Source organism: Dromaius novaehollandiae, chromosome W, assembly GCF_036370855.1.
Source record: "Dromaius novaehollandiae isolate bDroNov1 chromosome W, bDroNov1.hap1, whole genome shotgun sequence".
Taxonomy (NCBI): Eukaryota; Metazoa; Chordata; class Aves; order Casuariiformes; family Dromaiidae; genus Dromaius; species Dromaius novaehollandiae.
In genome coordinates, this window is record NC_088130.1 from 66,516,713 (window position 1) to 66,544,578 (window position 27,866).

The window sequence follows — 27,866 nt, forward strand, 5'->3', positions numbered from 1 at the left end:
CAGATGCTGATCTTGTTTGTAAGAAAGAACTACAGCTAACTTCAGTATCCAGCCTTGTGCTAGGCTTTTGCTAAGCCTTGTCTTACTTCCTGTGTATCTCACCAGCCCACCTAAGGACACCAAGGAAAGTGAATTGTTGAGATCAGCTGGCAGATGTAAATCTGCGCTAGAGCCTCTGATGCATGTGATGGTCATCAAAAGAAAAAGAAAAAGTGAAGCTATAACATAGTAAGCTATTAGTTAAACTGGGCAAGACCATTAAAACTGGTTTTAGCAGAATAATAACAAACTTGGTAGATCTTCCAGGCTATAGAAAGCCTCTAGAAGCAAAATAGATATTTGGGACATTTATGATGTTGGTTATAGCAGAGGAATAGAACTGGGAGAGTCAATGAAACAATTTGTTTAGCCACGTGTCTCCCATCTTCAATTTCACACAGCACAAGTAAAAGGCATTAGAGCCCTAACTATTTTCTGTTCTTTGCATGGCATGATGAAGTGTGTGGCCTCATGAACAGACAAAAAATTTGCAACTGGTCAGAATTCAAGCCACAGAACTCGAATTGCAAGTGAACTAAGGACATTTCTGTGCATAAGCCAGTGTGTTCAGATACACTTTGAAATCTCACCTTGTGTTACCCTGTGCAGACATTATCCAGTTTGGATCAACAGCCCACAGGTTAAAATGTGTTAGAGAATTCCTCCAACTTCTCCCAGTTCTCCCCAACCTCAAACCGGTATACTTAGCCCTATCCTCAAGATTATTGTTTTTCATTCGCCACTGCCTGAAAGATGAAAGACAGCAGATATAGGTGAGCAAAGGTCCCAACTTCTGGAGATGGCTCCTTTCATCCTCCCACAGAGTAATCATTGCTCCAAAAAAAGTCTCTGAATGGAATGCCTCTAAGAAAAACAGTGCACATTTCAAGAGACCAAAGCACTTTATCACCTGTAGGAATGAATCTTGCCACTGTTGATGTCCACAGAACGGCATCTGCACGTGGGCTGGGTATCAACGCTCCCACTACACCACAGAATCTTAATTAAATCACCAGTTCATAGGCAGTGAGGCCATTTGAGATGCCTTTCCCATCTGGCCTCCAGCTAGCACTTTAGAAGAGTATGGTTTTCCTATGAGTCTCAGCACTGTGTGGATGTCTCAGGTGTCCTGGGCATCTCAAATGGCACCAGACACTGTCTGGAGGTCTGGCTGGAGCCTAAGGAGTTATTCACCTCCTTGAAAGTTGATGGTTGAGCTGAAAAATGTGCTGCATCTCCATTGACTCTAGTGGAGGCTTACGGGGCAGCTACACCAGGGAAGTGGATGCCCTTCTGGTGACTGTGTGCTGCCTTCATCCTGTTTGTTATTTTGGGTAAGAAGAAAGTGAAAGGAAGCAAAAGGGACCCTTTCCAACCATAGCTAAGGCTGATTTGAGTTTCTAGTGCAATCTAGTCTTGTTGTCACTAACTTGTTCTTTTAAGTGGTTTGGTTTAAAGACCTACTAAAATTTTGCATCCACCGCAATACAAAGATTGCTCTGTATGCTGATAAATGTATGTAAAATGGGTGTAAAAGTCACTGTTTGGTGACTGCAGCATCTACCTACCCCAAAACATGAAGGCCTTCATTCTGATTAAAAAATGAACACTCACTCGGTTCTTTCTAACAGGGTTGAAATTCTTCCAGCTGCTGAACGCTCCAATCTGGAGCTCTCTTTTCCCCCCATCATCCCAGCTGCTGTATTCATGACCAAGGCTGAACTAAATGCAGGAAGCTAGACTACATTTGTGATGGGACTGATGGAGTTTTTAATGGATAATTTATGGCTTATCAAATGCCATTCTGATGGGATGTTGAACCAAAATGTTCTAGCAGATATATTTAAAGGAAAATAATAATGAGGAAAAACTTTCATTTCCATTTATAATCTACCTTTGCTTGACCTTAATTCAGTTAGTTTATGTAATATTCATACCAGAAAAAAATCTTTCCTATATCTTTTTTAAATAGTTCCACTGTAAGCTTGAGTGGATAGTAAAAGGAAATAGTAATAATGAATAGAGTCTTCTGAAATATTCATAGGGAAATTCAAAAGGCTCAAAATCTGATCTTTTTCCATTGCTTCAGTTTTGCAAAATTGCTTCAGTTTGCCAGAATTTCCTGTTATATATAATATTTCTTTTCATTCTAAAAACAAGATAACTTTCATTTTCTGTTCTGTTTTTCAAGCTGTTGAGAACTTGTTAGCTGAAGTTACTTGTGAGCAGTTTTCACATCACAACAGCATAAGCATGACTCTAAGAATTTATTTCATGGTAAAGTCGTGAAAACAAGTGTTTCTAGGGAGGCAGAATTTACCCATCTGAAACTGCAGCTTGGGAATATGATTATTTCTATGCAAAAAGTTAGCGCAAAATAAAAAGTACTGGTTGCAGAGTCCTTACGAATACATTTTAAATGTTTTGGATTACATAGAACCTATCTAAAGTTTTCTATTCTCCTCTAGTTCTTGAACCTGTCATAATATTTTATGAATATCCTCCACTTTATTTAAATGTTTTAGCCTAGATGAATTCTCTGAAAATAATAGCATTTACATCAACTGAAAATCTGGCCTTGAGCTTTTGATAAACATTATCTACTCTTCAATCAACCTAACCTTTGCTATATTGATATTTAGAGTGTGCTTATGACCACGAATTTGAGCATGGCCAGTAATCATTTTTCAAGACAAATATTTTCACCAATGCTCTGCTTTGCCAAGAAAGAGGATAAGTTCAAAATTAGGCAAATCATCATGGGAAGTGGGTACACAGCTAATAATCGAATCTTCTTGTCCTATGGAAGAATTCTGTACACTGTCTGTCTGTCGGTCTCCTGAAAACTTTGACTAGCTTCAGACAAAAGAGAAAAAGCTCAAGTGCTTCAAGGACAATCAAATTTCTAAAAAAATCCATGAAAAGTGTGAGGTGGGGAGAAGAAAGAGACCTGAATGAGTGCCTTTGGTGAGGCAGAAGAAAGCAGACCCCCATGCCTACACAGTGGTTCAGAGGTGGGTCAGTGTCCGCTCACTCATGGACACATCATGGAAGGGGGAGTCTCCGGAAGTGTGTGGGAAGCTGAATTATGATCAGATAGGGGAAAACGTAGGGGACAAGCTACCTGAATCCATAGGAGAGCGGACTCCTGCTGCTTGTGAAACAAGTTGTTGGTCATAAGTTTCCAGAGGAGGAAATGGTAATCCTCACGGTCCTGCTCCCCGTGGTGAGGCCAGGGAGGTTCCTGCCTGGTTTGCTACATCCCAGCAATCAGAGCCCTGGGAAAAAAGAGGCTTTGTTTTGATTTTTGCAAATTTTTAATTAAACTGTTTATCATTCCACAGGAGATAAGAAGATGTACACAGTGTGACGGGATTTTTTTTTCTTACTGTTATTTATTTTTCTTGAATGCTTCCTCCCTTGTGAATAGCACCACTTCAAGCAAAATAAAATTCTCCCCTTGGTCAAACACACTGGAATTCTGTTGGAAACAAAGCATTTGAAGTTGTTTCCATCTTATTTCTTTCTCTCTAAATGGTTTGCCCATGCACTTTAGGAAGGCAATCCCTTTAATGTCGCATAGCACATCCTCACTGGCAGCTACAGTGTGTGCACTTTATTAGAGCATTTTTTCCCCCTAGATATAATGGCACCAATTAAATTACCTTGCAGCCTGACCTTAATCTGGCAGGAATGATTATTCCATGAAACAGTTAGGGCTCTAATTGACATGAAGTGCCTGCAAAATATGTCTTTTGCAGCAGACCCTGTCAAAGTCACATTGATATGCTAATACCTATAGCTGGCAGAATCACTTCATAAAGAGAGACACTGAAAATTGAATTATTTCAATTTCAGTACCTAGGAATCTAGTGATCTGTCTGTATATGTAACTAAGTAGGTGCAGTACTTTATATGGGTAAACAGCTGTACTAGGGCGTTGCTATGGAAACTGCTTGACTCATGACAATTGTGTTAGTGATGAAGTCATTAGTGGTGTGAAATGTACTTTGAGGTTGTCAAGTGTACACTCCAGGAATATTTCAACAGTATTAGTGGAGCCTTTTCATTTGCATAATTTAGGCTTTCACATACGATCTCGTTATGGTGCGAGGAAATGGCATGCCACAACCCTGGTGCGGTTGTGCTCAACACGAGAGGATCACTCTTATGTGGTTCTGCAATGAAATGCAATTGGTTCCTCTATGCAGAATAAAAATCTCTTTATAATTGAACCTTTTTTTCCTCGTCTTCTTTTTTTTTTAATAAAAAATGTTTTGAGGCATAGCATTGTTCAAAGGAAGGGCTACTTAAACTTTTATGGTGCCAAGTTGACTTTGAAGGTCTGGACCTCTTTTCTTGTTTTCTGTTTGTTGTTTTTCGGTTGTTTGTTGGGTTTTTTTTGCTATGGTAACTCCTGATCTGCTCCAAAGTAACCACAAGTAGGTTTGGGACCATAGGGGGTTGCTTTTTCCTCATTTCAGCTTTTTAGCATTTATCATGGTTTAATTAGTATGATTTCCTATGCTACAAAGCTGAATGATGAATCCCAGAGACTTTTCTTGAAGTCATATGTCCTTATTTCGAGTTCTAAGTATTTCAGACTGTGGAAAGCTTTCCTTTCCGCTGGCGAGGGGATACAAAAAAGTACTTAACAGGTCCTTGACAAGCTATCTGAAGGGACTCCTCTAGCTTTTATGCAGCCTCTGGCAGTAGGGTGCCAGCTAATGCTGCAATGTTTATTCTTTTGTGTGTTCAGTTCTTGTGTTTGATAGTCTGAGACTGTCTTCTCATGGCCTCGATAGTAGAGAATGAAGATATACATGCATATATTTCCCAGACTGAGCTCTGATGTGCTGATCTGTATTTTCCAAAGGGGAAAACCAAGCTAGAACTACCCAGGGGAGCCCTTTGCTTGTCCCAGTGTATGTATCATGGACATTTTTTGTCATATATGCAAGATCAGCATGGGAAAGCGGCCTCCTTCCAGGCACAGCTAAGTCCTCCATGCAGGTGTTTATCTCCTGTAAACTCCCCCCGCAGCAGCCGCAGGGTGGCAGACCACAGGAGACAGCCTGTGACGACTGTAGCTGTCCTGACTACCCGTGAGATTTCCTCAGCAGCTGTGACCAGAGACATGAACGACGCAAGCACAAATTCAGTCTGGCAACCCATCTATTCCTTACGTGTTCATCTGCCCACACCCTGACCCATTTCCCTTTTCTTCCCAGCCATGAGGAGGAATCGAAGCAGGGTATCCCTGAGCAGGCAGGCAAGGAGGGAGCACATATTGCAGATGTCCTTCCTTGAGGCACAGTGTTTCTGCCGCAGGAGTGACCTATCATCAGGCCCTATCATCAGGCCCATTTCCAAAGAAATAATAGTTCACTGAGTGGTGTGACTTAAAATTCAATTTCCAAAAAATTAAAAGAGGAAGATTACCTATTTAGTCTGCACATGCACGTTTAAGCATGTACACATGCACATGTGAAAGATGTCACTGGTAGCAGGAGATCAATGCAAGTGCTCGAGATTGTCACCAAGATAAGGTAGCAGCCTGCTAATACCAGACCTTATGAGTTGATCTTATTTCTTTACAGTGTCTGATCTATTGAAATGCAATCTAATGCTGTATGTTCACTCTATATGTTCAGCCTAATACTGTATAATCACCAGCCTCTTATGTATTAATTACAGCTTAGCTTTACAATTGGGATGAGCAGAAAAGTAAGCATGAAATCAAAGCTGGATTTGATTAGCATACTTTGACAGGATCTTTACTAGTAAAGGGTATCTTTAATATTGTGTTTAAAGTGTGTGCATGTGTGTGCGAGGTGGAGGAAGAGACATTTCAGCACAGCTTGGTAGCATAATAACAAAATATTGCAAATGATTACCTGTATGAGGAGATTTGAGTTATTCATAGAGTTCAACAGCTTTCTGAATCAATTTGTTTTCCTGTCCAGTGTCCGCCATTCCACCTGAAAAAGAATCAGCTTTTCCCCTTAGAAACAGACTTTTTTTTTAAAATGACAACAGAAAATTCATTTTTCTTCTTCTTTCTGAAAATTGGGATGATCTGTTGATGTGGGTAGGCTAATGGAAAAGTGAATAGAACGAGCAGATGAGAATATCATAGTTTGACACAACCACTCCACATTAAGAAAAAAGATTATACATCAAACTTCATGTTGAAATACTTAATTTCTTTCAAATCTGATTCATGAAGCCAGGTTTCACACCTTCTTCACTTTTTTCTGCTAATCCACTGGCCCCTTAGAAGTTTAATGTTTTGGAGTGGCCAAGATGGAATATTTTGCATGGCTGATCCCTAATTAACTTCCTTCCATCACAGTATGGAAAAGCTGAAAGCATCCCTAGGGAGCTGGGTATAAATTAAAAATATCTTCATAATAAACTGTGAATAAAAAAGGTGCAATTTTGGCATTATTCCTTCTACGATTTCTCCATATGCTTTCTGTGACAAATTGTCTACGTTATTTCTTCAGCAGCAACAACAACACAGGCAAAAATTTCTGAGTTAGTCTTCAGGGCTCTATACCCATGCAAACATTTAGCTCAATTTAAGACCATGAGCTAGGTCTTTTGGTGCAGGAAGGCCACACGTCAGTCCTAAAGGCAGTTTAACCTGTTACTTGAGAAGAACTTCTGTGCAGGGAGATGTAGTTTGTACAGAGCTGCTATGAATGGCTGGGCTTCAAATCTGCTGCTATGGGAGGAAGAGCCTAGAAATCCATTGCTGCCCAAACACACACAAAAAAAGAAGCTATGGGCACCTCATCATTAAGATAAGATGGTCAGTGGATTGAATGGGCACTCACCTGGCCCAAGAGTGGCAGTATACCATATTTCTTTCTCCTACGTGCTTGAAATTGCAGTGAACACCCTTTAGGCCATGGGCAACAGTCTGTGTTTGAGTTATGGCCAGCCCTAATACTGTTTCCATTATGGAAGACTGAATATATAACAGAAAACTCCTACTCATCTCTTGATGTCTTGGAGACAGAGACAGCCCCATAGCCTATGCTTGGTGCTGCTGAAGTTCTTTAACATTATCCTGAGTAACATTGTTTTACTTATTTTTCAGGTCACCTCCTGAACTGAAGAATCAGAAAAATAAAAAGGTAGGTTTGAACATCTTCTCTTGTCCCTCTGCCTTTTGAGCTGTATTGAGCAAGATATTGTTTGGGGGGGATTTTTTTTTTTTTCAATCACAGAATCCTGTGAAAAATTCTGAAGCAAACCAGTACTGTAGGAGCAATTCTAATAGTTTGGTTATTTAGTTATATTTGTCATTGTTCTGTCCTGTATTCAAAAGATGGCTAGGTAAAATGGCTATTAGTGGCTCTGACTTGTTCACGCTCTTTTAAGGAGATAACTGTGCCTGGAGAAAATAGTTCCCTTCTCCATGAGAATCTCCTCATGGCCAGTAGCCACCTCAAAAGAGCAAGAAAGCAGGCCACTTTCTGGCTTCAGAGCTGGCCGGGAATAGAGGATTGTGCAGCCCTTTCTCGAACAAGGTCACAGTGAATTCTCCAGCGTGCTTTTGTCCGGGTCCCTCCTAGGACTTCTGAAGACCTTTCGTGCTCTCTGGGCAGCACAGATGACACTCCTCACGTGAACCGAACTTACTCTGCTGTGGCTATTCCTTACATTAGGAATTAGGATCTGCACATTAGGATCTGCTACAGCTTCTTGCTGGCACAGGTTCCCTCAGGCAACACCATCCTTCAGGTCACGTTTTTGCCTTGGAGACATAATTGCAAACTCGTGCAGCCAGCCAAAGCCTTTCTTGCTTTCTGGATCAGTGGCAGGGGGAATTTAGGGATTGTGGCTCTTCTCTCTTTTATCTGTAGCTGGCATTGCTTGCAAAAGCTTTAGAACAGTTTAATTTATTCTTGCCAGTATCCTCTATTTTTTTTCAGGTAGTTTTGAATTTAGCTTTGGTTTACTGCAGTGGCAAAACAGGGCGCAGGAAAGTAGAGAGACAATGCATTAAAAGGGAGAGAGACTGTGTTGTGATGGACAAATAAAGGAAGCACTCCAAACTAAAGACTTCTAGCAGGTATGAAATGACAATTCTGGCAGATTTTTTTAGGCTTCCCCGTCAATGAAAGCCTGATGAGTGAGTGGAAGCGAGTGGAGAGAAGGCTGATCATCTTTGTTCAATCCTCCAGAGGACAGCTCCCCGCAGCACTGATGTGGTTTTTCCTCCCCATAAGAAGCAGCAGCAGAATGTTAACAAGCTTCATTTTCCGTTCCCAACAACTAGGAAGCGACCTCTGACTGCTTCCCTGGCTGTTTGTGTTCTTGATGCTGATAGAGCCAGATTTTCACAAGACAGACCTGGATAATTTTCATGGCAGCAACACTGTTGCAAACCAATTAGCAAGCCAGCTTGATGGGGTAAGGTTGCGGAGATGCCCATGGCTACTTTAATAAAGTTTCATGTGTATCAGTATGATATTATTGATTTTTCTCCCATTGGACCAAAAGACTAAAGTTCAAGCTCTGTAGCAGATAAAGTGAAAACCATAGAGATTCCATACCATGTATACTAATTTAACCTTTTGGAAAAAAAAAAAAAAAAAAAAAAAAACACATATTATATGCAGGCTTCCTTTTGCTTTTGTACACATTATTTAACATTAATGCAAATAAAGCTGCGACTGCACTGACGATTCTGCCGGCCTAAAGGTCACCATTTATTACAGACCGAGTCGCCAGCAGAGAGCTAGGCACTTTACAGAGACACGTGTGAAAACATGATCCCCACACGCTGAGGGAAACAGGGCACATATCAGAGGCAGAGGGCTGTTGAAAGCACAGAAGCAATGAAACAGGGGGCCCCTGTGCAAGTTCCCACTGCTTAATGAGTTCCTGCCCATCAGTTAAGCAAGAATGAACATTGTGTAGGCTCTTAGCCTATGGCTTAAGCCACCATGTTGCCTCCTTGTTGACTTAAATCTCTTTCACTGAGACGTTCAGCTTTTGGCTGAAAGAATGGTGTTACGAGAAGAGTGATCCCAGGTGGATGGGGTGGAGAGACTGCGTCAGATCATTAGTATTTAATGTAAAGGACTGTTTGATTTTACTGGAAAACAGCTGGTGGCAGGCACTGGCTGAGCAATGACGGGAGACCATGAGAGCAGGGGTCCTCTCCTCTATATGAATCAGAAGCACCCTGAAGCGTTGATGAGGCTGACCCTTATTTCAGGTATGGAGATTTCCATATCCCTGTGTGGACTCAGTTTCTACCCACTCACAGGCTATTCAGTCCCACCGACCCCAAACTTTCAAAAGTCGTGAGCCAGACTACACAAGTTTTGAGAACTGGAGGGAACAATAACAAGGGATTTTGCTTTCTTCGCCTTCTGTGGGACTGGGGCTTTCAAGACAGTCCTTTGTCTACATCTTTAATCTCCTTTCACAAACATGAAATCTATAAATGTAGCTTGAAGAAAGAAAGAAAGAAAGAAAGAAGAGACTAGAGCTTTGCTCTGATGTGAAGTGTTTTCATGACAGTTTGTGGGCTTCCTCCCAAAACAGGCTGAACCCCAAACTATATTTTCCTTCACTTTCAGTTGCACGAATCCAAAAGCATACTTCCCTTGGACAAACAGGAACATTTTGTTTAACATGATCCATTTATTTTTTATTCAGCTGTCTGAAAACTCACTTGGCTGAGTTCTTTTCCAAGAAAGTGAATTAATCCTGATTTCTAATGAGTGTTCCAATACGTAACTGGTTGGCAGAATGCCATTTTTGCAATCTACAATGTACAGTATGCAACACCTAACACCATTAATAATAATCATGAACTCTGTGGATTTGGGGTAATTCCTATAAGATATTGGTTCCATAAACAAAAGTCAAATTGGCAGCTGCTGAATAATCCTGCTTTCATATATTACATTCTACTTTGTGGCTGTATGCTGTGGATTACTTTCTCAAATTTTGAGTAGGAAATGCCTCTCAGCATGAATAAACTCATAAATCTGCATTGAACGTAGCTTTTTATTTGCTTCTGCTACTTTAAGGTCAGGATCATCAAAGAGAGTAAATCAGCTTCACTGGTTTCATTCTAAATATGTTGAGCAGCACAAGGTGAAAAGTACCTTCTGGGCTGTCCACAGCCACCACATTTGGTGGGAGGCTGACATTTACAGAAGACAGTGGAGGCCTCTTTCACTTCGTTTGTGAGAGGGAGAAGAATTTCTTCAGCCTATGACATTTTGGTGGACGGACAGCATGTTGTCTGTGATGTGTAGCAGAGCTGCCTTTCCAATGAGGCATGCTATGCTGGGAATGCATGAAAAACAGATGAGTGTCATTTCTCCCACCTCCCTTACCTGCATGCAATACGCCAGAGAGAGCTGTCTGTCCAGCGGAAATTCCTGGGAGATATAGTATTTAGGTTCTGCTGTATGAAATAACAACCAATATGCAGTCTATATGTAAATGTATGTAGATAGCACACTTTCACATTCAAACGCACTCCTCCACTGATGGTGCATGAACCAGGATGAAAGTGGCTTCTTTTGTATGTTACCAACCACATTGTTGAGGTAGTATATAAAATAGCATATTAGGAACCCCTCACTCTAGATTTATTCTTTTGGCTTACAGTAGTATCTCCGTTCCCCACGTAGGCAGGAATCAGTGTGCTTGGCATGGGGCGAGCTCTCAAAGAAAAATGCCCAGCTAAGCTTTCGTTCTTTGTCTTGGACTTAATTTCTTCAAATAAAAATTGCACACAGTAGTACTAAGAGCACGCAGGAAGTTTACTGCATATCACTTTGGATCTGACACTATGCACAGGAATAAGCTGTGTTTTTAGGAATATTCCTCTGATCTGGGATATGTTCTAGTGAGGTGTGGCTGACCTGCAAAACCTCCGTCTAGGAAAGCTCAAGAGGCTCTGATGAAATATAGGCTTGAAATGGCATTGAAAAGTCTTTCCTTTCTCAGGCTTCTCCTCTCCTCTGTTTCCAAGAGTGATGTAAACATTTCCCAGATGTACCTGGATCTCTAAAACATAAAAACCCACCTAAATGTGGGAAAGAGAAATGTGTGGAGCTGAAAGAGAAGAAAGGTACTATGGCCCTCCACAAACACAACAAAACCAGCAGCACTCTCGTGCGACCTCTGCTGACTGCTGGTATTTTCATAGTCAACAAATTTGGAGGGTGCATAGGGACTGTGCAAGTCCACAAAAGCAGGACTCAGTTCTCTTCTCAACACCTCAACCAGCGACCAGAACATGATCTCAAAAAACAGCCTATCCAGAGCACTACCTTTTGCTGCAGGTGCTGTTTGTAATGATTATGCCAATAGCCTACCCATGTGAGAGACAAAATAGGAGAGTCAGAGGCACAGCTCTTCCTTTTTCCTCCAGCTTCATTATATTGAGCTATGGAGGCGAGTTGGGTGCAATATAGATGAATGCACCAACACCTAACAGGGGTCTGGGCTCACTGCTGGCTAGTCCTTGTTAGCTGGTGGTGCTGAGACATGGGAAGAGAACTTGAGAGTGGCCTTAACATCCTGTGGTGGCTTCGGGCTGATGGACATGCCAGGAGAGTACTCCATGCAGAGCTGTATCAGGAGCCATGTGTCCTTCTAAAGTCCTGGGAAGTCAACACCAAGACAGCAAAGGGCCCAGGAATGACAGAGACTTACCTGCTTGAGACTCATGAAATTATATTTGTGTCCCATCACCTGTCTTGGGCAAACAGCACCTGTGAGAAGTTGTGCTTTGCTAGCTGGGTTACTTTGACTAGCAGAAAGTTCAAATGGAGGTCCCAAACTTCTAATAGCTTAAGGGAGAGGCAAGGGAAGCAGTGCACACATGACTCAGCCAAGTCAAAAGGTAGATACTGACTAGTTAGCTCATTTTTCCTTGATCTATTATGAGCACCTGTAGGTCTTCAAGAAAACGTTAAGTGAAGGTATTTTGCGATTCCTAGATTCTCCACTTCCATTACTCCCAGAAAAAAGGGCAAGTTAGCCAGCTGCAAAGGGAAGGCTGATGATAATAGGGAGAACAGAGAGCTGCTTGTGAAAGCAACTAGAGATGGTGAACTTCAACACTGCATTTGCATTTACACTGTTGCCTTTTATTTTGCAAATTTGTCAAAGGCAAGCAAAAAAGGTAGAAGGCAGTTTAGCTTTCCAAGCCATAAAAAAAATACCTGTACAGATAGCTTGTCTTTGCCAAGACATCTAGCTTTCTATCAGTCTGGGCTGAAGGAAGAGAATAACCGTTTTAACGCATGGACTCGTTCCAGGAGGCTGGTGCTAGCAGACAAAGCTGCAATTATGTATGGCACAGAAAGACAAACAACACATGAGGTTTACAGAGCTGATGTGTAAGGATGTGCAGATTTGACCTCAGGACTTCAGATTTTCCAGCACACAAGATCATGGTGAATAGGATTAAATGAAAGGGCACCAGGAAAAATAAAATAAGAGTGCCCCTTCCCCTCTGCTCTCCCTGCTATTTGCCAAATATTTGAGTATTTCTGGAATGGAATCATTCTGTAGTTCTCAAATGTGAATTTCTCAGCGTGTCCTGGACAACGTTCTTGTTCTTATAAAACTTCCAGGCCAAGTTTGCAGGCTATTTTACGATTCTTCTGACCATTCCTAGGGCTGAGAACCCAGTATAGGTGAAGCAATGTAGGAATGACAGAAGTATCATATTTTGTCAAATAAAGTAGGACAGGGAACCTAGAAATCTCAGTTCCTTCTTTGGAAACCACATGACCCTGGGCAAATCACTCACTCTGTGTCTTTCTAAAATTTACCAGCTTGCCCTCTCTGTCAAAAAAATAAATATACTAGAGGGTCTTGAAAGATTTTAGTGCTGTAATGCGCCATTATTGCTCACAAGAAGAGAAATTTCTTGCAGATTCCTTTCTTCTCCCTTGCACTTCCTGCCACCCAAATTTCTTTGGCTATACTAAGGGCTGAGTGCTGATTTCACCTGTGCCCATCAGTGCTGCTTATACCACCAGCTGGAGGGGCTCCAAAGAACATATGACAAGGCAAGTCCTTCTGTCAGGTTTTGTGCTCACAGGACACGTGTGCTGCCTCTTTCAATATTAGAATAATATGTTATTGATCTATTTTAGCACTGGTATTGTGCCTTCATATCATACAAGTTACATAAAAGAGAGCAACCTCTACATAAGCCTTATATCCTGACCAGCAGAGGAAGCATGGGCTATTCTGAATCAAGAGCCCGAGAATGTATAAATCATGTGAACCATATGAAATTAAATGTCTGACCTCTGTACCATTCGGAGACACAGTTCCCAGTCCCTGCCAATCCACCAAGATGGATTTCTGAGCTGTCACTTGAGTCCTTTGAAAACAACCTCTGTGACAGTTAAAACGAATTGGCAGAAGAAACATATGGGCATTGCAGCTTGCAGATTGATGAGGTATTTGAGGGAGAGAAAGTTACACATGTAGGTTACATATAATGCCTTGCAACTCTAAGATTGTCTCCTGTTCTTGCCTTCAACTTCACAGGATACAAGAGAGTTTTTTGTTTTTCCTTTTTTTTTTTTTCCACAAACCCCGAAACTGAAGCACTAATTATGGAGACATGATGAGAAAGGGTTGCAGGTATAACCCCCAGAAAAGTGTGTCTAGAGTAAAAGCAGGTTTCCCTCCCCAACAGGTCAAACTTCCTAAGTGTCTAACCTGGCAAGGGATTTGTAACACAGCGTTCACAATCACAACCATAAGAAGCTGAGAGCGAGACCCTCCCTTATTCTGCTGTCAGGTGGGTTCCCTGAAGTAGTCGAAGGATCAGCTGACTTATCTCTATCACAGCCCAGAAGCAGCCTTGCAAGAATTTCCTCTAGATATCAGAGAGTATAGGAATTATATTTTTTTATTATGTCATTGACTGAACAGGACAAGTTGGGTTTTTTTCATTTTAAAATTGATACATACAGGGGATACTTATATACATCAAGTAGTTGGGTAATCATTAATGGTTCAGTGTTCAGAACAGCACTCTAGGGCTAATAATGCCTAACTTGTAAAGACAAAAACATGAAAGATCCAACCCCCAAATCCTTGTGCCAGCCCTGCCTTCACATTCAGGTTGCCATGAGGTTATAACTCATCCTTCCGGAGCTCTAAGGCAGTTTTTATTCTGACTTTGACACTTGTAAAATTCTGATCAGTGAGCTCAGATACCCCACATGAGAACCAGGGCTAGATCTTGCCTCCTGCAATGTTCAGTGTGACTTTCCATTAACAGCTGGATTTGAGGCTTCATGAATTCTGTCTTGTTACATGCATTAAAAATAAAAAACAGTGATTCAAAGCTCTTTTGGGTTCAGAGCAGAGCAAATGGTCTGCATGGCAACACAGCCCCAAAGGGTAGGTTGTCCTAATGCTCTTCTCTTCTCAGGACAATTTCAAGGTAGCTCTGGTCATTTCCAAAGCCCTGCATGGGATTGGCTCAAGCTGCTTGAGTGACTACCTCAGCTTGAATGATCACATCCGTGAAAAATGCAGCTGTCAACTTGAAGTATACAGCTGCATAGAAAACAATTTTCCTCTCCCATGAAAATGTGAATACAAAACCATTTTTTCCTGAAAAATGAAGATTAAAAGTCAATCTAGGGGTAGTTTCGTGCACTGAAAAATTCAAAATGATATTTCAGCTCAGATCAGTTCAAACATTACCTTGCATTGATTTATTCTTACCATTTTCATTTTTTTAATGTTGCCCCCTTTAAAAAATTAACGAAAGTAGTGCTCTTTCCCTTGGATAGAGAAAAAAAAGCATGAAGACATAACAGCTATCTCCGGTTGAAAGTCAGACCTGTGTGGGCCGGAGGGAAAGCTTTCTTGGCAAATGCTTAAGTCTGGACTCCCTTCCAGAAGGGAGCAAGTCAGACACAATGTTCAGCAACTAAAGAGCAAGTATCTCCTTTTCTCTAGTCATTGCTTTGACTCTAGGAAGTGTAAGGTCTTTGGGGGAAGGATCTCTCCATGTTTTTGCACCAGCCCTGATATAATGGAGACTTGATACCTTGCTGTGTCATTGAGGTGGCACAAACAGCAGACACACATCCTCTGGTTTTTCCTTTCCAAAATCTAATCTCATTCTTATGGACAAAAGAGAAACTGGAGAAGCAAGCAGCAATAAAAGAGAAGAGAACCAAAGTCAAAGGAAATTCTGCTACAGATTTTAGTTAGAGTAGGATTTCACCCGACACTTCTGTCCATGTCTCTAAACTATCAGGGCATCAAGGCAACGTTCATTATCCAGCTATGTGGGAAGCTGAGTACATGACGGGGATGTTTAATCCCTGCCGTGTATGATCTGGACCAAGGAATAAGGCATCCATAGTGTAGAGCTTTTTAATCTGCAACCGACTTGCCAATCCTGTTCAAATTTTTGGCCCAGCGCAGTGTGATCAGCTCTTATTTAATTGGCATGTATCCTCTTTCTCCAAGCAACAGATTTCTTCTCTCATTCAAGGTAATTTTATTTTTTCAGTAGTTTGTTCCTCATTTTTCTTTTTTCTTCTCTGTGGGGACTTATTAATATCTCCACCCTCTATAGGTCTTGGGTAGAGCTGGATGCAATATTTCTGTGAGATAAGCAACTATCTGAAATCTGGTCCAGTACAGTGTATGCTTTTGGTAGGAGAGAATGAGAGATTTTTTATTTTTAAGTTAAAAAATTACATTTCCAGAACAGCAAAATGCGAGATTCAGTTAAAAAATGCCAGAATATTTTTCATAAAATCAGTCATTTAAAAAACAACCCACTTTTCCTTAAAAAAAATAGAAAACTTAATGGGTTGAGACAAATGAGGAAAAGGAAAAAAATCTGAAAGAAACTTTTTTCTAAGATGAAAACAGCTGCCATAAATATGAGTAGATATTATTTTCCCCCCAATATTCCCCCTGCCAGGGGAGGGTTTATTTTTTTTCACTCTGATAGATAAGCCAAAAAAGTTTGCTTTGGCTGGACTGAATCTATTTTTTTCTCCTCGTGATTTTTTCACCAAATCCATCATTTGTCCACTTCCTGTCCTGGGTTTGCAGTCAGCAAGAAGGATGTCAGCTTGGCAACCAGGCAGCACCTTATATCTGAGCTGAGCCACCTTATCCATGGAGTTTCTCTCTTTCTGTATCCTCTTCCTCCCAGGCCACAGGAACTAGTGAAAAGAAATAGTGTCCACCAGCTTATTCTGAATGCCACTGGAGTTTTTAGTTTGTTTGTTTGCTTTTAATGGGTCTGTGGAGACAATCAGTTAAAGGGTTTTTCTTAGCAAATTAATTGTGTGTGGGGGGAGAGACTACTTTTTTTCCCCCTCATTGCCAAGCATCCTCCTAGCCTTATTGTTCCAAAGCTCTAAAATATAAAACTGCATTTTTATGACTCCAAATGACCTTCAAAATTCAAGACAAGGGTGACTTCTGCTTGACTGTAATATTTTGGATCATTAATTTCACTGGAGATATTCTGATTTGTAATTTTATTAAGTTTCAGAGCATAACCACTCTTAATAGTATGTTTCTAAATATGATGAGCCACATCCTTAGCTGGTACAAGCCAGCACAGCTTTATTTTCTTTGCTGCAGTACTCCACACCAGCTAAGACTATGGGTCTCTGTTCTTTCTTCACATTTGATTTCAGCCACTGTATAATACCCACAAATAATTCTTGCTGTAATGCATATTAAACATCTTTAATACTTGATTAAGATATTTTTGGTAGGAAAGACCAGATGGTCTGGTGGATGGCATGTTATTATTATCCTTCTTGTCAGAATCAATTTGCAGAGCACTGGCAGCATATATTCACTTTATGAAATGATGGTGGGGTCCGATGACACAACACAACAACGCAACGGACCGGTGTGGCTGTGCAATGACCCTCTGTCTAACCCTGGGTAGATCACCTTGCGGTGGACTGATAACGAACTAGATCACGTGCCAGTTTTGCACTCTGCGTTATCCCTATACAATTTCAATATTTCTAAAGCCTACAGCTTTGTAGGCTCCGGTCATCGTTTTCCCACAAAGGGCGGAAAACTGAGGCACGGAGAATGCGAGCAGCATCTGGAAAAGGTGTGGGAAAAGTTCAAAGCGAGGATTTGGATGAACGGCTCCTCCTTCCACAGGGAATGTCCTAATCGCGGGTTGCGGGGCATTCAGCCGGCCGGCCTTTCATCGTCCCTTCTGTCGGAGCCATTGTGCTCGATTTCAATAGACGAACTGAGCCAGAGCGCGGCTGAATGACTCGGTGCCCCAGCGGCTCAATGCCGCCTGCGAGCTGGAACGCTCCTGCTCCGCTCCCAGCGCCCACCATGCACTATTTATACCTCATAAAACAGGATCAGTGCGGAGGAGTGACCGGGAGTCTCGCCGCCCGGCAACCCGCGGAGCATCGTAATTAATTCACTGACCTGGGATATGCAAGTTCAAGCCGTCAGTGGCAGGAAAGGAAATTGAGTTGGACTTTTCACAGCGTGGGTAAATATCCCATTTCTTGGCCCTTTCAGTGATGGAAGACAACATCTGCAGTCTACAGTTACACTTGGTGGAGCTAACCTCGTCCCTGCACTGTTTGGCAAACTTGAGTCAATTTAATGGATGTGGGCAAAAATTGCTATTTCTGAAAGGAAAAAAAGTGCTGCCCAGTTCTAAATTCCTCAAGTTCTGATCCAAACCCTTTATTCTATAAGAATTTCTTCCTATTGTCTCTACCTTACTAAAGCTGGTATTTCTTAGCAGTAACAAAGTATTTTTTCTTTTTCAGCGAATATAAAGTTAGTTTTAAGTTGTATTCCTGGACTTAAGGGCTACAAAGAAGCCTACAAAAATTAGCATTCTTCCTGTTGCTGTCTGACCAACACACTGTTGATGAAGATTATTCTGATGGAATAGTCTTATGGGGCCTCTTCTATAGGTTTTCTGAAGCTGATGGCCTTCAAACATAGAAATGTTTCTTGGAAGAAAGCTAAGCGATCATACAAACTTTGATAATCTGCTTGAACTTACCATTTTGGACTGATGAACTAATGTCTCGCTTTCTGGGCTGGTGGTTTCAAATGACACATGAAAATCTCTCCTTTTCTCTGTTTATGTTATCAGGCTCTGGCATGTTCACCAACAGTGCTGCCTCCTGACTAGTGAAATAACTTTATTGCTTCTCAAGGTGCCGGGTTTCTCTTACGGAAAATAGCAGAGGAAGCATTTCAAATGTGCAGATGCATTTCAAATAAGCTATGAAGGGCTTCACTGGCTTTGTATATTTACTGGATTTGAAAAAGAGATTTCTTTTCATCCAGAGATCTCAAAGCACTTTCCAGAGCATTATTTCAGGAGCCGGTTGCCAGTGCAGACACAAAAGGTTAAAAAGCTTTCTCTGTGAGCCCCACAGATAGGGAGGTTTGTGTATTGGACTTAAAAAGCTTCCATAGCTGTTAAGATTTCATGCTGGCCGTTGTCTGTAATGATGAAGAGTTTACAATTAAAGCTGATGATCTGGAAAATAAGGAGCGAATTCAAAACTACTTTGTCTGAAGAGAGTCTGAAATTATGAGAATGTTTAGTACCCAGTGTCCCGTTCCTCTTATCTCAACTGATCTTTCCCTTAATCTGTAATTCTGCGAAGAGCTTAACATGAGGTCAATTCTTTTTAGAAAATGCAGTCCCTCTGAGCCTATAACCAGGCTGGATAGAAGAGCCAGATCATTGAGTAATTGGCAATAGGCAGCCAGATTGTGAAATAATTTGAAATTCCAAGGTGGAAGAATTTGCTGCAGTTAAGAAAGGAGATGTTTTGCTATTTCAAAGTACAAGTGAAATTTGCAGCTTACACAAACATTTTTGAGACTAATAGGAACACAAAAATATTTACTGCAGGAGAATCAAAATAAAATTAGAGCAGAATTGGGTCAGACAGAACCTGATTCCACAAAATCCCTGGTGATGTTAGGGTGTAAAATGCTGAATTGCTGAATGCTCCTTTCATGACCCATCCTGTCCTATTCTTTCTGAGTAATTCCTGTCTGTCTGTGCCATTGGTACTTTCTTATTTGATATTTAAATGGGGTGCGAAGAGGGTTCAGATGTATGCCCCACACATTGCTATTGCTCTGGGAAGCTATGACAAACCGTCTGCAATTGATAAATGATAAAAAATGCTTGTGAAGCGAGTTCTTTGTACTTGCTCTTACTCTTACTTACTTTTATTTCAAATAGAAAATCATCCTGAAAATGGTTAGTGTTTCCCTCCCGGTTGCAAGAATTCCTGTGTCTCATTATTCTATAGCATTTTGCACACTTGCTCCCTCCCTCTTGAATGTGTCATCTTCTGCACACATCTCACCAGGATCTTGTACAGTAGCACATCTTCAATTTCTCTGACAGAAATACCTTCTCTTCTTGCAAATTATTAGATCATATTCCTCATTCCACAATTCCAACCCGTGACTGACTAAGGCCTCTAGGCTATCTCCTCCTCCAAAGGATGAGATCTCAAGTTATCAAAATATCAAAATATTGAGATATTTGCCCTCAGGATTCATGATTTTGCATTCTGCAATATTGAATGTGATGGTATCCCTCTTACTCAAGTCTCCAAGGTCATCCCATTTCTGTACCACATTATGATGCTTTACTGTATTAATGCGGAAAGTCGGTGACCTCTGCCAGCAAGAGCAGAAACCAAGGTCCAAGATCATGGTCTCCTACAGGATAATAATTCATCCTTCAACGTTAGTCATTTCTGACTCCTCTTTAGCCAGTCCCTCTTTCACCTGGTGACTCCTCTACAATTCTCCATCTTCACTAAGTATATAGCTTGAGCCTCAGGAAGCATTTTATCAAATATTTTAAAAGCAACTGAATAAATGAGACCCATTACATTTTTTGGCTAGAAAACTAGTTATCTTTCTCTCTGAAAACTATTGAAACAGCCTGGCATGATCTGCCCTTTTGTGAACACCTCTTTATCAGAAAAATTTCCAAACCATCAGAACAACGAGGTCTTGCTACAGCTTTCAGGTTAGCATTAGTGGGGACAATTTTCTTTGAAGAGGTTGTCTGATGCAATCGCAAAAGACTTTGTGACTCATGAGGTTCTTTATAGAAACACATTTCTAATACAGATGATAAAGTCATTGGTTATTCCAGTAACTTCTGTTGTTGTCGTTGTTGCTGTGTTTATTTCTGGTAAAGGGTAAATAAGCTTCATGGACATGAAAGTCATCTGAATCCACATATTTGCGTCAGCTAACAAAGGAGAAATCAAGTCCCCCTTTTCCTCTGTTTTTCCCCTAGTTTTGTCTGGTCAGACATTTAATTAGCATAGCATATTGGCTCTATTCTCAATTGCTTTCCACAGTGGCTGGCCATTTACATCTCTGCACAGTGGGTGTTAAACAGTGCAGCTCTGATGTGCTGTATTTTTACAGTGATCTTGCACAGGTGTGAATGATTATACAAGGTACCAGAGACTGGTAAGTTGGCCCATCTTTGGACAGTGGGCAGGTTAGCAGCTGCTACGTGTTTAAGTGGCCTCCTAAAGGAAAATGTCCATGCATCACCAAGCAGGATGAGACTCGACATGATCATTTCGGGGTGCCGGATTTTCGGTTCCATTTTGCTTTAAAAAATTCTATTTTTCAAGTACACAAGCATATATATTTACACAGCCGCAAAACCGCTGCATGAATGTTCACACAACTACAAGTAGCCAAGTTAGCACAGCATAAGCAGGTACTGACCATCATACAAGATACATTTGCTTTCATTTTGTGTCACAGCTGGGATGTGCTAAGTGAATGCATGCACAGGACATCATAAAATGGGCTCAGTTATTTGCAGCTGCATTCACCTGCCTCTGAGTTTGATCTGTTGGCAGCACAGGGAGTTGGTCATGAGACTCTCACACCGTGGTCCCAGTGCCTGCCTCTCTTGCTTCTCACTGTGCTTTAGCAAGCTTAGGAAGAGGTAGGAATCGATTCCAGGACCAGACACTGTGCTTTACCATACAGAAACACTTCTGTTTGAGCAGAGCAATCCTGACTGCTTGGTAACAATAATTCCATCTTGTATTCCTCAGTTAGAGTAAATTATGCTTTTTCAACGCCTAAACATAGAGCCTGATGCTGTAGCTGAGGATACAGACGTCTAATCTGCTGTGGTCTGTCACTATTTCCTAGCCCAGTATTGCCATCTACTACTCAAAATCCTTGGATCATCCTCTTGTTGGTTGTATCTCTCTGTCATAACAAACCAGAACTGCTCATCACCACAGGAGAGCACATCTCAGAGCTAGCGCAGAGCTGGTCGAGTAGGGATGATCCTAAATGAGCATCACCTGATTGCCATGGTGTCCACATAACCAGAGGCCGGACTGCAATAGGACACAAATAATAATTGTCCTTGCCTCAAGAAATGGGGTCTTCCCTTTGGAGACAGGGCTTCATACATCAGCACACGTGGCTTTCTTGCAGACTACAAACTCAGCCAGAGGGAGAGGTTTTCACCCTTGAAAGTTTTCTAAAACATTTATTGGCAAACTAATCTTGAGCTTCATTTTGGGGAGAAACGCAGAAACCTCATTACTTAGTTTGGATCATTGGTGAAAATGCTTTATATACTTCTAATCAGCCTAGCTAAGCTCACTGAAGAGATGCTTAGCAAAAAGTTGGTAATAGAGGAGAAAAGTAGGAATTCTCTCTACTGTCAGCAGCTGGCATCTGTAACACCAAGTCACTAGTAAAATGCACCAAGACCCCCAAAATGTTTCCTTTCTACTTCCTAAACAGCTGGTGCCTAGTTCATTTTAATAACTAATTCACATCTGTTCTTTTGGGTTTCAGAGTCCTCTGTGCTGCATCTTAGACTCTCCTGTCTGTGCTCCTTTTTTGTTTTTGTTCTTGATTGCCTACTCTTATTTTCCACAATGACCTTTGCCTATGATTCGTGAATGATATTTCACAAGTAATTGCACTACCTGTGAATCTTGTCTGGGAATGGATCTGTCTTCTGTCTGTTTTGTCTCATTTCACTGCTTTAAGTATACCATCTTATTACGTCATTCAGGGCACAATCATAAGCTCTTGCCCAAAATGGTTGCCACACCTCTAGTTTTTAACAAAGCTGATCGTCAGTGGAGACTGGAGACTGGACTTCAAATTTTGCTCTTTGTTCCTCCAGGTAATGGGGGGAGCATTGCTGAGTTAGCCTAATCCTTATTTAAATTTTACCCCAAAGTAAACTAGTGATTGGTTAGTATAACACTTTCAGATAGATTTAGAAACACCAGCTCAGTTCATTTCATTTCATCTGAATGAATCAATCCTTTAAGCAACCATTCCAGGTAGCCTTGGAAGTGAGTGTGAAATAAGACTTCCTTAGGATGTTGGGAGACCTTTTAATCAACTTCCTTTCCTTTTTTCCCAGAGACTTTGGGGCCCCAAGCACCACTAATGTTTTCAGCCCAGCAGACAGATATCTTTCCGAGTTAAATCCTTGTTTATTTTTTATAACAATAACAACTACATCTACTCTAATTATTTGAACTGGGAATATTGTTTTGTTCATGCCATTTAGCCTGTTTTTTAATGGTTCTTGCTTCCAGGAAACACGTTCTGTGTGACTCAGTCAGAGCTTATTTTGCTAAATAGCTACTGTCAGCTATCACCAGCTTTATGAAAACTGTGGTTTCGTTTGTATCCTGCCATGGGAGACAAAATCTTTGAAGTCCTGAAGTTGTATATATTATTTACTTTTTGATTAGGTGAATAAATAACTTGATTGAAACACCAGTTGTAACAGATTTGGAGACCTTGGCAGGCTTCCAGGCCTAGGATGAGTCTGGGTTTCACGGCCACATTGTGGATCCAACAACAAACAAACAGATACTTAGAGTTATAGCAAGAAAAGTTTGGAAGGGGATTTTTGGGGAGCAGAGTGAAAGCAAGAAATCTTTGGGAACTTTCTGGGCTAAAGCATTAAATAGCAAGCTCTCACCACAAACTGTCCTCCATGCTATTGCAAAGCAGTCCTTATGCCCTAAAAGAGGCATTTTAAAATGAGAACAACTTTGAAAGGAGAGGGAAAGTCTTTTGCTTGGCAATTGATTTATTGTGCTGTCTGCTGTCTTTGCAGCAATGAGATATCATGCTTGCTGTCTCTATTCCACCTTTTGCCCAAGGCATTGAAAGTATCCGTACCAGCTGGATGGTCACCTCTTGGTGCCACAGACCCTGGGCAAAGCCAGGCCAAGTATTTCTCTGGCTTTAGGGATTCATATTGGAAAGCTCTCTAACAAACTGAGTTGCTGAAGGCATCCCAGAGAGGTGAGGGCTCTTGCTGTGGGATCTGACTTCTGGACCTTTGCTGCAAGGACGGATGCAAACGTGCTATTCCCATGCACTCGTTACACACCACACAGTCTCTGCCTGGGCAAAGATGGGACTATCCTTCTTCAGCTTCTTGCTGCTTTGAGACTGATCTTAATTATGCCCAGGGGGTTGTTCCAGAAGCCAGGTAAGAGATATAAGGGCACTGTAAGGCTGTGCTTGACTCCAGTGGGACTCCTAGCTACAAGATGTTACGAAGGTTGAAAGAAAATGGACAAAATTCACAGAGAAGGTCTCTATATTGCTCATTATACTATCAGTAGAGAAAGTTACACTACCCATGCCCTGTTCTTACACCGTCTCCTGAGCATTCCTTAGTGGCTACTTTTAGAAAAGGGAAAGCTGGATTTCAGTTCTGCTCTGCTGCTCTTCACTAGGGACTCAGCTCTATGCAAAGAAGCACTGGAGTTTGCCTGACAGCAGCTCTGCAGCCCTGAAGCGGCACTAAGTAGCCCCGAGGACAGTGACTGTTTGTGACTGAGCCAAAATGCTCTCTCTCCCTCTTCGCTGTCTTCAGCTCTCGCAAGAAATTGCAATGGAGCGAAGTTTAACAAGTTGCTATTTGCTAGTGAATGTGATGCCAAACGTTTCTTCTGTTCTCAGAATAGTAAATTAATGTGGCAAGAACTGGTTGGTGAATGACATTTTAATGGAAGTCACCATCATTAGAGGTATCATAAACTGTCAGCATCTTGAGTTTCATAACGTGATTCAGCCATACCGATTTTACTAGTGCTCAGTCTCATTTCCACTGAAGTGTATGAAGAAACCTCTGTTAACTGCAGCTGAGGTAGAATTGTACTAAATCTGGCCCAGGCTGGTCAGAGATGCTTTTGTTTGCATGTGCTGTGAATCTGAGGAAGGCAGTGTCCCTGAGTAGCTTGTGGATATAAAATCGGTCCGTAGGAAGTGAGAGGATTAAGGGAAGGAATTCCTTATTTATCCAAACTTTAGTGTAAATTCAGCAGAACCAAGGGCACCACAGCAGCAGGAAGCTTTGTCCCCCCTTCTGTGAGTATTTCATAGAGCTTTCAGCAAAGTCATTTCCTGAGCCACGTGGCGAGGAGCAGTGTGGTCCTTGTCGGATAACACTAGCGATCAGGAATTCCCGGAGAATGAGCTAGGAAGAGGCTGATGCTCCCCACCCGGGTGGTGCACGGTGGTGTGGGCTCCTGAAAGCACTCCTTCTCTGGGGGAGCGCAGGGTGCTCACGCACACAGGATATGTATGCAGAGGTGTCATGGATTCACAAAGACTAACTTTAGGCTGCTTTCGGTAAAATCCTGTGGCTGCTCTGTAGTGAACACACAGAATCAGAAAATGGCCGAGGTTGCAAGGCACCTCTTGAGATCTCCTCCTCCAACCCCCTGTGAAAGGAGGGTCAGCAAGAGCAGGCTGCCTAGGACCATGTCCAGTCAGGATTTGAATATCTCCAAGGATGGCGACTCCACAACCTCTCTGGGAAACCAGTTCCAGTGTTCGATCACCTTCACAGTAAAAAAGCTTTTTCTTATGTTCAGATGGTATTCCCTGTGTTTTGATCTGTGCCCATTGCCTCTTGTCCTTTTTCTGGGAATTCTTGAGAACAGTCTGGCTCCATCTGCTTTACACACACCCATCCCATATTTATATACACTGATAAGCCTTCTTGAGGCCAAACAGTCCCAGATTTCTCAGCCTCTCCTATGTCACATGCTCCAATCCTTTAATCATCTTTCTGGCCCTTCCCTGGACTTGCTCCAGTAGCTCCAGTAGCTCTGCTGTACAGGGAGCCCAGCAACGGACACAGCACCCCGGCGGGGCCTCACCAGGGCTGAGCAGAGGGGGAGGATCATGTCCCTCGACCTGCTGGCAATGCTCTGCCTAATGCAGCCCAGGATACCTTTGGCCTTCCTGGCCACAAGTGCACATTCCTGGCTCCTGGTCAACTTGTTACTTCTATCATTTTCCACAGCAAACGAGAATCTTTTTGTTTTGGGACTCTTGCTATCCAGGTAACAAAAAGCCAAAAAAGCTAAATCTAAAGCCTCAAAACTTTAAAGAGCAATTGCAATGACAGAAAAATGCAGTCATTGAGTTTTGAGGTAAAATGGGGAAAGGGAAGATGAAACTCTTTGGCTGTGGTGAAGATGTTTTTGGCACTGCCTGTTTGATGGCAGTGATGGTCCCTCAGCAGGAGCAACCAGGTCCTGCCAGGGGATCGAGCCTGGCAGCCATCTCGGCGTGGCCTCCCCGTAGCCTCCAGACATTGCATTAAGTGGAGGTCCTCACCTTTCCTTCACTGCATTCTCACCCTTTCTCTCAGTCAAATCAATTTTCATGTTTCATTTTTGTCTCATCTTCATTCCCTCCAAGAAGTAAATATCCCTGCCCTTACTCTCCCATGACTCACCCACAACCCTTCCCGCTTCTAAACTATTTTATTTTGTCTTGTCTCATGCTTGTTTATCTTGGGCAAAATCCTAACCTCATTGAAGTCAGTGGCAAAACTCCCATTGACTCAAACAGAGCCAGGATTTCATCTTTTGTCTTGATTAGATTGTGGGTGTGTTTGCCTTGAATATAGTTAATCTTGTCCTGGTTTGATTGTAGTTTTTGGATACGGGCCACGTTGCATCTCCGTGCATTAAGCAGTGTGTAAGCATATGCTTTTCTGTGAGTGTTACAGGATAACAATTAGTACAGAGGATTTACTGTAGCAGTTCAGGAAGGTGTGGATTGAGGCAAATAAAGGAATCAAACATTAGTTTCCGTGTTTCAGGCCTAATATTTATTCACAATGAAGGCAGGGACCAAACAGAAGAAAACATTGCTCCCACTATGGAGGCTCAGGGCTTATAAACAACATTCACAGGGCTGTACTGCACTGCAAGAGCTATTGCAGGGAAATGCTGATGCCACAGAAAGCAAAAGGGACTGAGTGGCTGCAACGCAGTAATAACTCAGACAGGCTTAATGCAAGAGGAAAGCAGAGCCAGTGCCAAGCCAGCGCTTCCACCACTCAAACAGCACAGGAAAAAGTGCCAAAGGAGAGCCGCAAGACTGAACAAACCTCCCCACTAAAAAGCCATGGAGAAAGCCCACTAAAAAGCGTGGCGGCTGAGATGTGGGGCTGGAGGTCCGTGTTCAGCTGCATTGCAGCTTGCCCATCTTGTGCGAAGCACAAGACAGCCCTGAGCAGTGCTGTGCAGCTTCGGTGGGCAGACGCGGCCGGTGCAGTGCCATGCAGGGATGCTAGCTCCATCTCGGAGGTGACCTCTCTGCATCAGCATGGGACTAAGCCTGGTCAAAGCCCTCTCTGCAGGACCAACCCCCGGCACACAGATGGCCTTCTCACCCCTGCTCCCTTCAAAATGCGGAGAGTGATTCCTCCTCCTCATCCTTACTTTGATTTGCCTTTTGTTGAATAAAGACCTGTGAACTTCCTAGACTGGCACGTCACACAGGGCACTGCTGCCGCTTAGCTGGCAAGTCCTTCTGGAATAAGTGACATCTCCTTAAAACGTTCATTCTCTGCATGCTCTAAGGTTGCTAGAAGTGAGCAGAGCCCATCTTGCAACTTTTTGCCCAACATTATCTTAGGAGGAAAATCAAGGTTATTTGTTTCCTGGGGCTAGGCACTGTAGCTGTTGTTAAACACCTCCCTACAACACGGAGAGATGGACTGGAGAAGTGTGGTGGAGTTGCCACCTAAGAGCTTTGTTCTGCTTTTTGGCCAGCCTGGTGGATATCTAGTGAAGGATTCATATTTCAGTTTATAATGGAATAAATGGGTGAAGCACACAATCTGAATGGGTGTGAAACAGAAGCTCTGCATTTATCACAGCTCATATTTATGGTACCATGAGCTACAGGACTGTCTTGATCAGGAAAAGAAGGGCCGGTGCGGTTTTCTTGGCCCCATTAATTCAATGTCTTTTTGCTGAGATTGCCCCAAAATATTCAGAATTAATTAATATCTCATGGTAGAGGTTAAAAATCAATTTTTAGCCATTTTCATGCTCTGTCTCACATTTATGTGAAAAGAGAAAAAAGAGATACTTACCAGTCTAGGCTATGTTCTGTGTGTTGCCAAAAAATACCATGATTTAAGAAGGCTCCGTCAGATAAAAAGCAGATCTAATATATAGGTCACAAAGACCACTGGGTAGCTCAAAATCCTGTACCTTATTCCAGCAGATGGCAAGTCCTAGAGCTGTGAAAATAAGTAATTACTAGCAACTTAATCAATACTTTTAGATTTTTAGGCTTTGTTTTGTCTTTCACTGGAAAACTAGCTACTAGTTGAGCATTAACTTTTGAATTTCCTTAACGTTATTCAATATTTTCTTCATCACAGAGTTCTCGGGCTGCTGTAGTCTTCAAAAAAAATAATCCAA

At 42.0% G+C, this 27,866-nt stretch overlaps 1 protein-coding gene across 1 annotated transcript in view; it reads left to right on the forward strand.

The window, feature by feature from the left end:
• LOC135324488 (urea transporter 2-like) overlaps positions 1-27,866 on the forward strand; it is a 320,822-nt gene that overhangs the window by 37,469 nt on the left and 255,487 nt on the right. Inside the window, exon 3 of the mRNA XM_064500982.1 lies at positions 7,148-7,184. The gene's annotated coding sequence lies outside the window, so the exon portion shown is untranslated. The remainder of the gene's footprint in view (positions 1-7,147; positions 7,185-27,866) is intronic.